Source organism: Miscanthus floridulus, unplaced genomic scaffold (assembly GCF_019320115.1).
Source record: "Miscanthus floridulus cultivar M001 unplaced genomic scaffold, ASM1932011v1 fs_21_2_3, whole genome shotgun sequence".
Classification (NCBI taxonomy): Eukaryota; Viridiplantae; Streptophyta; class Magnoliopsida; order Poales; family Poaceae; genus Miscanthus; species Miscanthus floridulus.
In genome coordinates, this window is record NW_027096394.1 from 10,563 (window position 1) to 23,724 (window position 13,162).

Below are 13,162 nucleotides of genomic sequence, written 5' to 3' on the forward strand. Positions count from 1 at the left end.
TGTTTCGGTGGCTAAGAGGTGTTTCACAAACCTCGTCCACATGATAGGACACCACAAGAACTGACCCATAAGTGAGGTAACTCAATGACATGAGCAATTTACTAGAGTTACCTTTCGGCACTCCGTCGGGGAAGGTACAACTCCCCTCACAATCACCGAAGGCGGCCACAAACAATCACCAACTCGTGCCGATCCTTCACCGCTGCTCCAACTGTCTAGGTGGTGGCAACCACCAAGAGAAACAAGCGAAATCCATAGCGCAACACGAATACCAAGTGCCTCTAGATGCAATCACTCAAGCAATGCACTTGGATTCTCTCCTAATCTCACAAAGATGATGAATCAATGATGGAGATGAGTGGGAGGACTTTGGCTAAGCTCACAAGGTTGCTATGTCAATGAAAATGTGCAAGAGTGCTCCTTTGAGCCAGCCATGGGCTATAAATAGAGCCCCCATCAAATAGAGCCGTTATACCCCTTCATTGGGTAAAACGCGCTCTGACCGGACGCTCCGGTCATACTGACCGAACGCTGGCCCTCAGTGTCTAGTCGCCCGATGGATGCCACGCGTCACTAGCTTCAAACACTATTCATCAGATTTCAACGGCTACAAAGCTGACCGGATGCTCCGGTAAAACTGACCGGACGCTGAAGCCCCAGCGTCCGGTCGTTTCTAGTAAGCTCCCTGAGGCATATTTTTTCGACCGGACACGTTCGGTCCATCTTGACCGGACATAGACTAGCGTCCGGTGCAATACCCTCGACACTGTGCAGACCCGTCAGTTTGACCGGACGCAGAAACCAGCGTCCGGTGCTTTCAGACCCAGCGTCCAGGTCAGTTGACCGACGCCAGCGTCTTCGCGATCAACTCGTTTTCACTTCTAACTTCTTCACCCTTGATCCAATGTGCCAACCACAAGAATTTGCATCCGGCGCAATAGAAAATAGGCATTTCATTTTCCCGAAAGCACCGAATCCCGAGAGGGACCCCAAACCCATCTCAACCCTGCAAACACCACCTCCTTTGTAGATGTGCCAACACCACCAAGTGTATCACCTTGTGCACAAGTGTTAGCATATTTTCACAAACATTTTCAAGGGTGTTAGCACTCCACTAGATCCTAAATGCATATGCAATGAGTTAGAGCATCTAGTGGCACTTTGATAATCGTATTCCGATACGAGTTTCACTCCTCTTAATAGTACGGCTATCTATCCTAAATATGATCACACTCACTAAGTGTCTTGATCACTAAAACAAAATGGCTCCTACATTTTATACCTTTGCCTTGAGCCTTTTGTTTTTCTCTTTCTTCTTTTCCAAGTTTAAGCATTTGACCATCACCATGCCATCTCCATTGTCATGATCTTCGCCATTGCTTCATCACTTGGGGTAGTGCTACCTATCTCATAATCATCTTGATAAACTAGGTTAGCACTTAGGGTTTCATCAATTAACCAAAACCAAACTAGAGCTTTCACCCACCTACCGGCCCAAGCACTCTAGACGATCCCCATCATGTGGCCATTCACTGGTTTAGGGGGCTCGATCTGGTCGGACCTCTCAAGAGGGCGCACGGGGGCTATATGCACTTGCTTGTCACCGTAGACAAGTTTACGAAGTGGATAGATGAAAGGTCCTAATATGGCTAGAGGGGGGGGGTGAATAGCCTATTTAAAAATCTACAAACCAACTAGAGCAAATTGATTAGTATAATAAATAGCGAAATGCAAATTTGCTCTAGCTCTACAAGGGTTGCAAGCCACCTATCCAACAATTTTAGTTGCTATGATCACTAAGCACACTAATTTGCTATGTCACTACTCACTAAGAGCTCTCACACTTGCTACACTAAAGAGCTCCACTAGATGAACTTAAACTACAAAGCAAGCTCTCAAATCTTGCTACAATAAAGAGCTTGCTACAACTAGTTTGCAAGAATATAAATGAGTGAGTAGGGTGATTATACCGTCATGTAGAGGAGTGAACCAATCACAAGATGAATGCTAAATCAATCACCAGGAGAATACAAAATGGCAAGAGACAACTAATTTTTCTCCCAAGGTTCACGTGCTTGCCGCCACGCTAGTCCCTGTTGTGTCGACCAACACTTGGTGGTTCGGTGGCTAAGAGGTGTTGCATGAATCTCATCCACATAGATGGACACCACAAGAACCTACCCACAAGTGAGGTAACTCAATGACATAAGCAATCCACTAGAGTTACCTTTTCGGCGCTCTGCCGAAGAAGGCATAAGACCCCTTACAATCACCACGATCAGAGCCGGAGACAATCACCAACCTCCACTCAATGATCCTCGCTGCTCCAAGCCATCTAGGTGGCGGCAACCACCAAGAGTAACAAGTGAATCCCACAACGAAACACGAATACCAAGTGCCACTAAATGCAATCACTCGAGCAATGCACTTGGATTCTCTCCCAATCTCACAATGATGATGGATCAATGTTGGAGATGAGTGGGAGGGCTTTGGCTAAGCTCACAAGGTTGCTATGTCAATGCAAATGGCCAAGAGAGTGAGCTTGAGCCAGCCATAGGGGCTTAAATTGAAGCCCCCATGAAATAGAGTCGTTAGCTCCTCAGTCCACTGAAAAAATAGGATGACCAGACGTGTAGGTCAGATTGACCGGACGCTAGACCCCAGCGTCCGATCGCGCGATGTGTGCCATGTGTCCCCTGCTTCAAACGTTGATCGCCTGATCTCAATGGTCATCAGTACATTTAAGTTGTGACCAGACATGCTGCTTTGAAGTGACCAGATATAGAACCCCAGCGTCCGGTCGTTTCCAGCAAGCATCCATTTGCAAAAAATCCACGACCGGACGCGTCCGATCATGCTCGACCGGACTCACCCAGTGTCCAATCACTCGGTGTCTCCTCTGTGCGCTGCCACGTCAGCAGGACTGGACACACCCCTTTAGTGTCTGGTCACAAAGTGACCCAGCGTCCGGTCAAAGACCGACGCCAGCATCTTTGCTGCTTCTACTGACCGGAAATGCCGGTCCTACCGAGACCAACGTCCGGTCACTTACAATGACCTCCATCTTTTCTATATAGAGCGCTGGTGAAGTTTCTAACCCTTGCTCAAATGTGCCAACCACCAAGTGTATCACATTGTGCACATGTGTTAGCATATTTTCACAAACATTTTCAAGGGTGTTAGCACTCCACTAGATCCTAAATGCATATGCAATGAGTTAGAGCATCTAGTGGCACTTTGATAACCGCATTTCGATACGAGTTTCACCCCTCTTAATAGTATGACTATCAATCCTAAATGTGATCACACTCGCTAAGTGTCTTGATCACCAAAACAAAATGGCTCCTACAACTTATACCTTTGCCTTGAGCCTTTTGTTTTTTCTCTTTCTTCTTTTCAAGTCCAAGCACTTGATCATCACCATGGAATTACCATCATCATGTCATGATATTCATTTGCTTCATCACTTGGGGTAGTGCTACCTATCTCATAATCACTTTGATAAACTAGGTTAGCACTTAGGGTTTCATCAATTAACCAAAACCAAACTAGAGCTTTCAATAGAGGCTCGACCAATCTCCATGATCAAGTCCAAGCAAGCCGTGTTGTTCTTCCTTGACATTGTCCATCGCTTTGGGGTCCCAAACTCTATTATCATGAACAATGGCATGTAGTTCAATGAAAAGAAGTTCCTCTGATTCTGTGATGAATACCACATCTGCATCGATTGGGCCGCCATGGCGCACCCCCGCACGAACGGGTAGGTTGAGCGCACGAACAGCATAGTCCTACAAGGCCTCAAGCCTAGGATCTTCAACCAATTGAATAAATTTGGTGAACAATGGGTTGCAGAACTTCACGCAGTGCTCTAGAGCCTAAGGTTGACCCCTAGTCAGGCCACCGGCTACACACCGTTTTTCATGGTCTACGGTTTCGAGGCTATCCTCTCGACTGACCTTGACTATGGAGAGCCAAGGGTCAGGGCATACGACAAACAGGGAGCCGAGGCATCCCTCGAAGATGCCATGGACCAGCTAGATGAAGCGTGCGATGTCACCCTCCTCTACTCGGCCAAATACCAGCAAGCGTTGCGCTGGTACCACAGGTCGTCGAGTGCAGGGTTGGGCCTTCAATGTTGGGGACCTGGTGCTCTACCTCGTTCAGAGCAACAGGAACCACCACAAGCTCTCTCTGCCATGGGAGGGACCATACATCATCGCAGAGGTGCTCCAACTAGGCGCATACAAGGTCAAGACCATCGACAGCGAAGTCTTCATCAATGCCTGGAATATCGAGCAGCTATGTCGCTTTTACCCTTAATAAACGCACACTTTCTCTTATCAGTTTCGCTTTCAAACTCCTCAATCTTTAGTGACACCTGACCCTAGCAACGGTGAGGGGTCGGGTCTCGCTCGAGGGCTAGTAAGAGTGTATCTATCTGAAACACATTCTCTACGCCCGACCCTTTCTCACGTTAAGACCTAGAAGCAAAGTTTGTAGAAACAAACCCTAAGTAAAACTTGTCAGACTACGAGAAACCTATACCTCGGCAGCTATGGCATCTTTGCTCACCAGCGTGATAAGAGTTTTTTTTGCACCCTAGGCTTTTTGGCCTTAGCTACAGAAAGAGTCGGTTTGCATTAAAGAGTCTATCCGCTTGGTAAGAATTCTTCATGCCTGACCCTCTCTCATGATGAGACCTAGAAGCTAGGTTTGCGGAAACAAACTCTGAGTAAAACTGGTCAAACTATGAGAAACATATGCCCCAGCGGCTACGGCATCTTTGCTCACCAGCATGATCATATTTTGTTCGCCCGCACCCTGAGCTTTACGACCTCAATGATGGAAAGGGTCAGAACGCACTAACCTTTTTATACGAAATGGGGAGAAGGGCTAAAAATATGTTAGTCCATAACAAAATTTAAGAGCTTGTCCACTTATTACAAGTTCGCTGCAAGGCTTATCTGCCTAACTAAATTCTTGGGGGGGATGATCTCATCCTCTATCTCCGTAGGAAAGCCCTGTGCCAGCGGGTCACCCAAGCTACTCGAATGGCTCAGGAGCAATGGAATGCCACATAGGGTTATGCTGACCCTGTTATGAACAATGGACCCAGGTTCCACCCAGACATATCCGAAAAGAGCTCCCTGAGCCCATCACTCGAGCCATCGAGGTAAGTCTCATGCCAGCGAGTCACCAAAGTCGATCGGATGGTTTAGGCTGCTGCTGAGAGAGGGGTCACCCTTAATTTACTCATGTTTTCTCTTATTAGTTTTGCTATTGAGCCCCTGACCCCAGCAATGGCAAGGGGTCGGGCCTCACTCGGGGGCTAGTAGGAGTGTCTGTTCAGTAGACATTCTCTAAGCCCGACCCCTTTCTCACGCTAAAACCTAGAGGCAAGGTGTGCGGAAATAAACTCTGAGTAAAACTGGTCAGACCCCTAGAAACCTATGCCCTAGCAACTACAGCATTTCTATTGACCAGCATGATCAGAGTTTTTATCCCTGCACCCTGAGCTTTAGCCTTCGCCTTCCCTAGAAGGGTTTAGAGGGACCCACTGGTGGAATCTCCATCGAGGAGAGGCCAACAGGTCACCCAAGTCGGTTGGACGGCTTGGGCCACTGCTGAGAGAATGGTACGGTGAAGCAGGATGCCCCATGCAGGTTACGCCAACTCCATCACGAATGATGGACCCAGACCCTACACGGACATATCCGGTAAGGAGCTCCCTGAACCCATCACTCGAGCCATCAAGGTAACTTTACCGACCTCCACTTTCCTTTTTCCATTGCATGATCATTCATTCATCCATTCTCATGCATGTATTCATACATTCATTCATTCATCCATCCATACATTCATCCCATACATCCAAGCATTGCATATGCAATTACTGCATCATAATGCTTTGCGTCGTGTCATAAAGTGGTAGTCATCTCATTCGATATGAGCGACGACCAACTGAGGTTCGAAGGCCAGCCTACAAAGGGCTCGAGGCCACCTCATGTCAAACAGAGCGAGGGGAGAAAAATGTAGATGAGCCCTAGTGGCCTTGCCTGACCCCGCTCAGAAGCAGACAGGGACATCTAGACCTTTCTCATTTGATCCTAACCTCGAGCGAAGCCCACACAATCTCCATCGAGGAGAGGCCAGCGGGCCACCTGAGTTGCTCTCTGGAGCGACATGGGCATCTATCAAGAGGCGGGTTAAGGAGCAGTGGAATGCCACATGAGGGCCATGCCGACCCTGTCAGCGAACGATAGACCCAGATTCCACTCGGACATGCCCATTAGTGAGCTCACCGAGCGCGACACTCAAGCCATTGAGGCAAGTGTCGTTAGCTCAGACCCTCGGGTTGCGAAAACCACGGATGGGGTGACGCACGAAATTTGGCCAACCCCTATCGAGCCCAATAGGGCTTGGGGGCTCAAGCCACCCGACCCTAGCTCAGGAATCCAACTGACTGGGGTTCGAAGGCCAGTCCATGAAGGGCTCAAGGCTGCCTTGCATCAAATAGAGCCAGGGGAGAAAATGCAAATAAGCCCCAGCAGCCTTTGCCTAACCCGCTTAGAAGCGGACAGGGTCAACTCAACCTTCTTGTTTGATCCTAACCTCAAGCCGAGCCCACAGAATCTCTATCGAGGGGAGGCCAGCGGGCCACCTGAGTCACCCTCTGAAGCAACATGGGCATCTATCGGGAGGCGGGTTAAGGAGAAGTGGAATGCCACATAAGGGCTATGCCGACCCCATTGCAAATGATGAATCTAGATTCCACTCGAACATGCCTATTAGCGAGCTCATCGAGCGCGTCACTCGAGCCATCGAGGCAAGTGACGTTAGCTCAACCCCTCCGGTTGCGAAAACCGCAGACGAGGTGATGATCACAAAAATGAGCCAACCCTCGACCGGACCCCCGCTATGCGCGGGGGCTCAAGGAAAGTTGGACTCGTAAGAAGACTGAACACGTGGTCGTAGAATGATGGCTCAGATCCTAGGAAGGGGGTATATATGAAAATAAGAGATGCTTTCTCTTACTAGTTTTGCTATCCTCGCCTTGATCTTTTGTGACACCCGACCCCAGCAACAGCAAGGGGTCGGGTCTCACTCAGGGGGCTAATAAGGGTATATATACACCCTCTCTAAAACAGTCATCAGTGCCGGCCCCTTCCTCATGTTAAAAAACCTAGTGGCAAGGTCTACAGAAACGAACGACTAAGTAAGGCTAGTCGAACTGCAAGAAACCTATGCCCCAGTGGCTACGACACTCTTGCTTACCAACATGATTAGAGTTTCCCTCCTACACCTCGAACTCTACGGTCTTAACAAACGGAAGGGTCAGGAACGCATGAACCCCTTTTCACACATAAAAGGGAGAAAAAACAAATTTGTTCGCACCAAAACAAAAGAACAGATTTGATCAAACGAAACAAAATGACAAGTTTGTTCAAACGATACAGAAGGGTTGGAACTTGTTCGCTTATTACAAGAATGATCGCCTGACCTATTGAACTAACTAACCCCTCCGGGGAAGAACTATGCCTTTGATCCTATCCGCTAGGTCCTACGAAAGGGGAGCCACCGTCGCTTCCATCTCCTCCTAGCTCGTGGACTTCATAGCCAGGCATGAAGCCATGGCTCATCATCTCCAGGTTGATGTTGTCCCCATAATGAGAACAAGCAATCATGAAGGATTGATTGACCCTAGCACTGAAGGGCATTCCTCTCGAAGCTAGCGTACCTGAGTCATGATCTCGACAGCATGGGCTACGAGTGAGCTGGTCCCCTTCGACCGCACCACCTCAAGGACATTGTAGACCATTCCAAGGGTGGCGCTCAGGATACCAAGCTCATCGCTCTCCGCTTGAAGATTCCTCCTCGCCTCAGTGAGGTCCGCGGCCAGCCCGATAGAAATGCTCTTGACCTCTAGCTTCTGGGTCGTTGCATTTCCGAGCTTGGCCTAGAGGGAGCCAACCTTCTACTGCATGTCGTTGCGCTCTTGGCAGGCCTAGTCACGCTCTCGAAGGCCTGGTCACACTCCTCACAAGCCACACCATGCTCCGAGCGAAGCCTCTCTATGGTTTGGAGCAGCTCATCCCACTCCTTGCGCAGTTGGGCGACCACCGCGACATCCAGGCTCACCCTCTTCTCTAGGGCCACGAGCTTCTCCTCGGTCCCTAACTTTAGCTCCCTTTCCTTCTCAACCTCAGCCAGAAGGTCGAGGATCCACTGGCGGGTCTCGGTGTCCTTCTAGAGTAGCTTGTCTCAGTCCTTCCTAACCTTGGAGGCCTCCTCCTCATCCCTCCGTGACCTCGCCAATAGGGCCTCGAATGCCTTCTTGGCCTTGTCAGCGTCCCTATGGGCCTTGGCCACCCATGATCGAAGATTGTCTGCTTCCTCAGCGAGGGGAGTCAGCTTGGCCACCCTCTGCTGGTGGCAACAAGCTGAGCGGTCACCTCCCCATGTAGCTATGCCTCCTCAATGAGGCGGTCCTAGGTCTCCTTCTATTGATGTAGGAACCGAGACTTCCCCCTAGCTACGAGCTATGAGGGACTGCAGGGAAACGATGGTCAGAATATAAAAAGTATATAGAGAAAGAAAAGGGCAAGAAGCAGGATCAGGCAAATACCCAGCCGAAGGGAACAACAACATCATGTAAGGCACCCCTAGCGTGGCCCAAGTCTTCTAGCATGTACGTGATCCCCACGTCGAGGCTCTTCCGCTCCATGCTCTCAGTGTTGTCATCGAGGGTGAAGAGCATAGACACCGGATCCTATGGATTTGTCCACCGGAGTAGGGGCTCGCCCTGCGTGGGCAAGTCACTGCCTATCGACATCAGGGCCAGGGACGACTCCTCACCAGTCTCAAGCACCACCGATCCCTCTCGCCGTGATGTCCTCGCCGAGGGACCCTCTCCGACGATGGAAGGGGTTAGCGGTGTGGACGTCGACCTCTCTGCCACCACTATGACTCCTGAGGACCCCTTGGCTGTGTCCCCCTCCATCTAGCCCATGCTAGGCATCCGTCGCTTGGGCCACCGATGGTGTGGGTCATGTTGGTGCCTCAGGCGTCGCTGTGGTTGCACCCGGTTGTGACCCGTCTATCATGGCCACTGCCACCTCCACCTGCATTGGTGGGGTCAGGACCAGCCATGTCACACCTGCCATGGTCAGTGCCATGAGCGTGGTCAGTAGCCCCATCTGCCCCATCGTCGGCAGCGGTATCGTGGCCATCGCCGACTGCTCTACGACAGTCCAAAGGCGCCCTTTGAGCCCCCACGTCCACCAGTCCCGCCAAGGGCACGGATGCCACCATGGGCAGCATCCGACCTGGCCAATCACACTAGTGTTGCTCCTGCCCAAAATGGGCATGACACCAGCCAATGGTTGCTACCTCAATTGGAGGGCAACGCTCTTCTTCGGTGCTAGTGTCAAAGGATTATGCTACCTGCTGATGCTAGTAAGGGATGAAAAGCATAAGTCACGACGAAATTTGACTAAAACAGAAAAAACAGAGGAACTAACAACTCACCTTAGCGCCATCAGGTGGTAGATGCGTTTGGAGGGTGAACCCCCTGACCTTTGCTCTGCCTCATTCGAAACGAGGCCATTTTGAGCCCGCCCCCTGCTCCTAGGTAGAGGGGTTTGCTCCCCTTGGCTCTTAGGGCGCGACAGCAGAGCCACCCTGCCCCCGCTGGCACCTCAGGTGTGGCAGCAGAGCTGTTCACCCATGTTGGCTCCTAGGATAGGCCAATAGTATGGCCTATCTTCATCGGCTCCCCAGATGTACCCTCTCCTCCAAGGAACAGGGAAGGGTCCCGATGCCTATAAGGATGAATCGATACCTGTCAGTGCATCCTCGTTCTCTAGGTCATCCCACTCAATGTCATCGGTGTCATCATCATCATCACTATCAGTGTCCTTCCCTCATTCCCATGCCTACAACCTTTGCTGTTTCTTCCTCTTCCTGTCCTCCTTCACCTTCCTTAGCCACTCACCCTTGGCGCTATTCACCGTCCTCATGGCTGAATCTCTTAGCAACAGCGCTGAGTGATTCATGAGGATGAGATCCCTTGGCTGGCCCCGCCCCTTTCGAAATTAGTATCAAGGGGTCGGGAAATCAATTGAAGAGAAGGCAAGAGAAGGGGAAACTTATAAAGATGATGTGGCCTAGTTCTGATCGCATCAGAGGATGTCCTAGCACCAGGAAGACAAAATGGAGGGGGCACCCACATCATCCCGCGAGGGCTCCATTGCCTCCTTGATTCATTGCGCGATCTCAGAGTTGGGAAGCACCCCCTTGGCGAGCGCCGTTCCGTCGAATGACGCCTCGGGTGGCATCACGTATAGTGGGAGCGCATGCGTCATCAACGGTGCCACCCTCCTTGCATGGTAGGCCCCGATGATGCTCGACCCCTTTAGGCCATTCTCCTTTAGGATGTGGATGGCGGTGATGTGGTCCTAGATCTTTTTCTTGTCCTTCTCCGGGATGCCCCACTTCCTCCATGACTCTAGGGCCTCTTCGATTAGGCGCCTGGTGAACTCCGGCAAAGGGGTAGTGACATCATTCTTGAGGTAGAACCACTACGAGTGCCACTTCTTGTTAGACATTGAGAGCCGCATGGGTGGGTACTCATCGACCTAATTGTTCTAGAGCTAGATGCCAGGCGCACCCCATTGGCATATGTAGCTCCTACCTGTCGCTCTTCTCCCTCTTCTTCTAGGAGGGTGACAGCGAAGAAGTACCTCCATAGATCAAAGTGGGGGTTGATCCCCTAGGAACCCCTCGCACAGGGCGACAAACTGACGCCATGTGCTAGATCCTGTTGGGTTTGAGATGTTGTAGCCCGATCTTGTAATAGTGCAGCAGCCTCCGAAGAAATTTGTGGGCGGGGGTCACGAACCCACGCTCATGGAAGTGTGCGAACGACACCACATAGCCATCGGGTAGCGACGACAGATCCTCCTCGCTAGGCAACAGCCACTCCTCGGCCAAGGTCCACGCATGGAGAAGACCACGACACACAAGGCCTTCCATGCGCTGGAAGGTGATATCGGAGTGGCACCATGGATCCATTAGAGGTGGGGGCAGGATAGATGCGAGCTCGACAGCGATAGGGATGCGGAGGTAGGAAACCTAAGTGATTGACAGGCGATGATTGGGGCTACAGAGGCAAGGATGCAAGGTATGGAACCCTGGGGGGGGGGGGGCGAACCCTTTGGTTTTATAGGGGCAATGGGTGCGAGGAAACCAACCACCCGCCTAGATCTCCCGCGCCTACCATGATCTACCACCACGTCTCACCGCGGGACGCGTGCACGCAATCTCTGTCTGTTCCCTCATAAAACTCAGCCGAATGTTTCGCCTCTCCGGACGGGCCATGACCCATCACAGGTAAGGGATACAGAGCTAAAAACTCTATTGCGGCCCGTCTAGGCCTATGAGTTCGAAGGTTGACCCACCGATGGGTTCGACAACCGCTTCGGGTGCCTTTTTGAAGTGAGGGGTGGAAAGGGATGGGCCCACTAGCGGCTAGTACCTAAGCGCACGAGAGCTGCAGGCATTCTGGCCCATGTTCAAATCTCGAACCGGATACGATCCATGGGTTTTTCCTTGAAAGAAAGGCATAAGGCCCTCGGGACTGGTCAAATGGACCCAAGAACTACATGGATTGACCGTCAAGGGTCTGGAGTCGGTCACTAGTTGACCCGAGCCAGATCCCCACGAACGGGATGCCGGGACCCCACTCGGACTAGCCAGCTAACAACTCACCGAGCACCATGGCTCGTCCATAGAGGAAAATCACTGGCACGGCTCAGCCCTTCGGTTGCGGAAAACCGTGGACGGGGTGACGATTACAAAGATGAGCTGACCCTTGATCGGACCCCCGCTACATGCGAGGGCTCGAGGAAAGTTGGGCTCGCGAGGAGACCGAATGCACGGTCGCGGAACAACAGACCCCCAGGAGGGGTCAAAATCAGGGAAGGACCTTTTCTGACCCACCAAACCTCACGGCTATACCCCCGAGGGGTCCGATCTCGACGAAAGGGAATCACCGTCCTCAGGTCACGCCGTGGGCGACAAAAGAAGGCCAAGGCCATCAGAGTCCTCCCGCTTGGAAAAACCTCTAAAGGAGTTTTCTACTCCTCCGTAGGCTCGGGGGCTACTGGCGGGACCAATACTAGGGTACCCGAAGTGGAGGAGCTAATGATCATCAACATTGACTCATCCAAGCAGTCAAGAGCATGACTACAGCTCCAACCGATCCCCCCGAGCGCAAGCTCCGCTTCTTCCAGCCGTTGGGAGAGGGCACCCCCTCGCCCGACCTTTGGGTCTACGTTCCGCCTCGCCCGACCCTTGGGCCTATGCTCCGCCTCGCCCGACCCCTAGGTCTGCGCTTCGCCTTGCCCGGCCTCTAGGGAAGGACTCTGCCTCGCCCGACCCCGAGGCCTACGGGCTTCGCCTCGCACGACCCTTGGGTCTACGTTCCGCCTCGCCCGATGGAGACCCATACCGCCGTCAACCACTCTAGGTCCAAGCATATAGGTTTGAGTCAAAGCTCTAACACTAGGGAATAGACCAGCACTGCCCCGATGTAACCCGTGGCCTTAACGGGCTATACCAGGGGGATTCACATCAAGAACAGCGCCGGCGCGTACCGGTGCTGTTCTGCCTAACTCCCGTACGAATACTGACAAACGCGTTAGTTCACCACGATGTTTGCAAGGACGGAGTGGAACGCCATGACCGGCATATGACGCCTGTGCATGGCGCTAGTGACAGACATGACCGCGACACGAAGCCATCCCTGTTGACATCTATAGGGTCGACGGGACCCGCATGAAGGAGAAGAAGGGCCCGACGATTTTGAAGACCTTCGGCTCTCTCTCTCGTTCTTTTTTTTTCCTCCGCTGTAACCCATGCTTTTCCTTGACCTATAAAAGGAAAAGCAGGGCGTCTCATAAGGGGCATCGCAACACATCGGATCGATTCAAGTCAGATTCGAACAAACCCATCAAACCCCGAACACACGGCTGAGCAGCAACTGAGCTCCCTCAGCACCCGTTTACTCCTTTCACTAGAGACTTGGGACCTGTTCATCTCTCGCCCGTTTATAACCCCTACTACGAACTTTTCGGTGCTAGGAACACGAGCAGCAGCAACG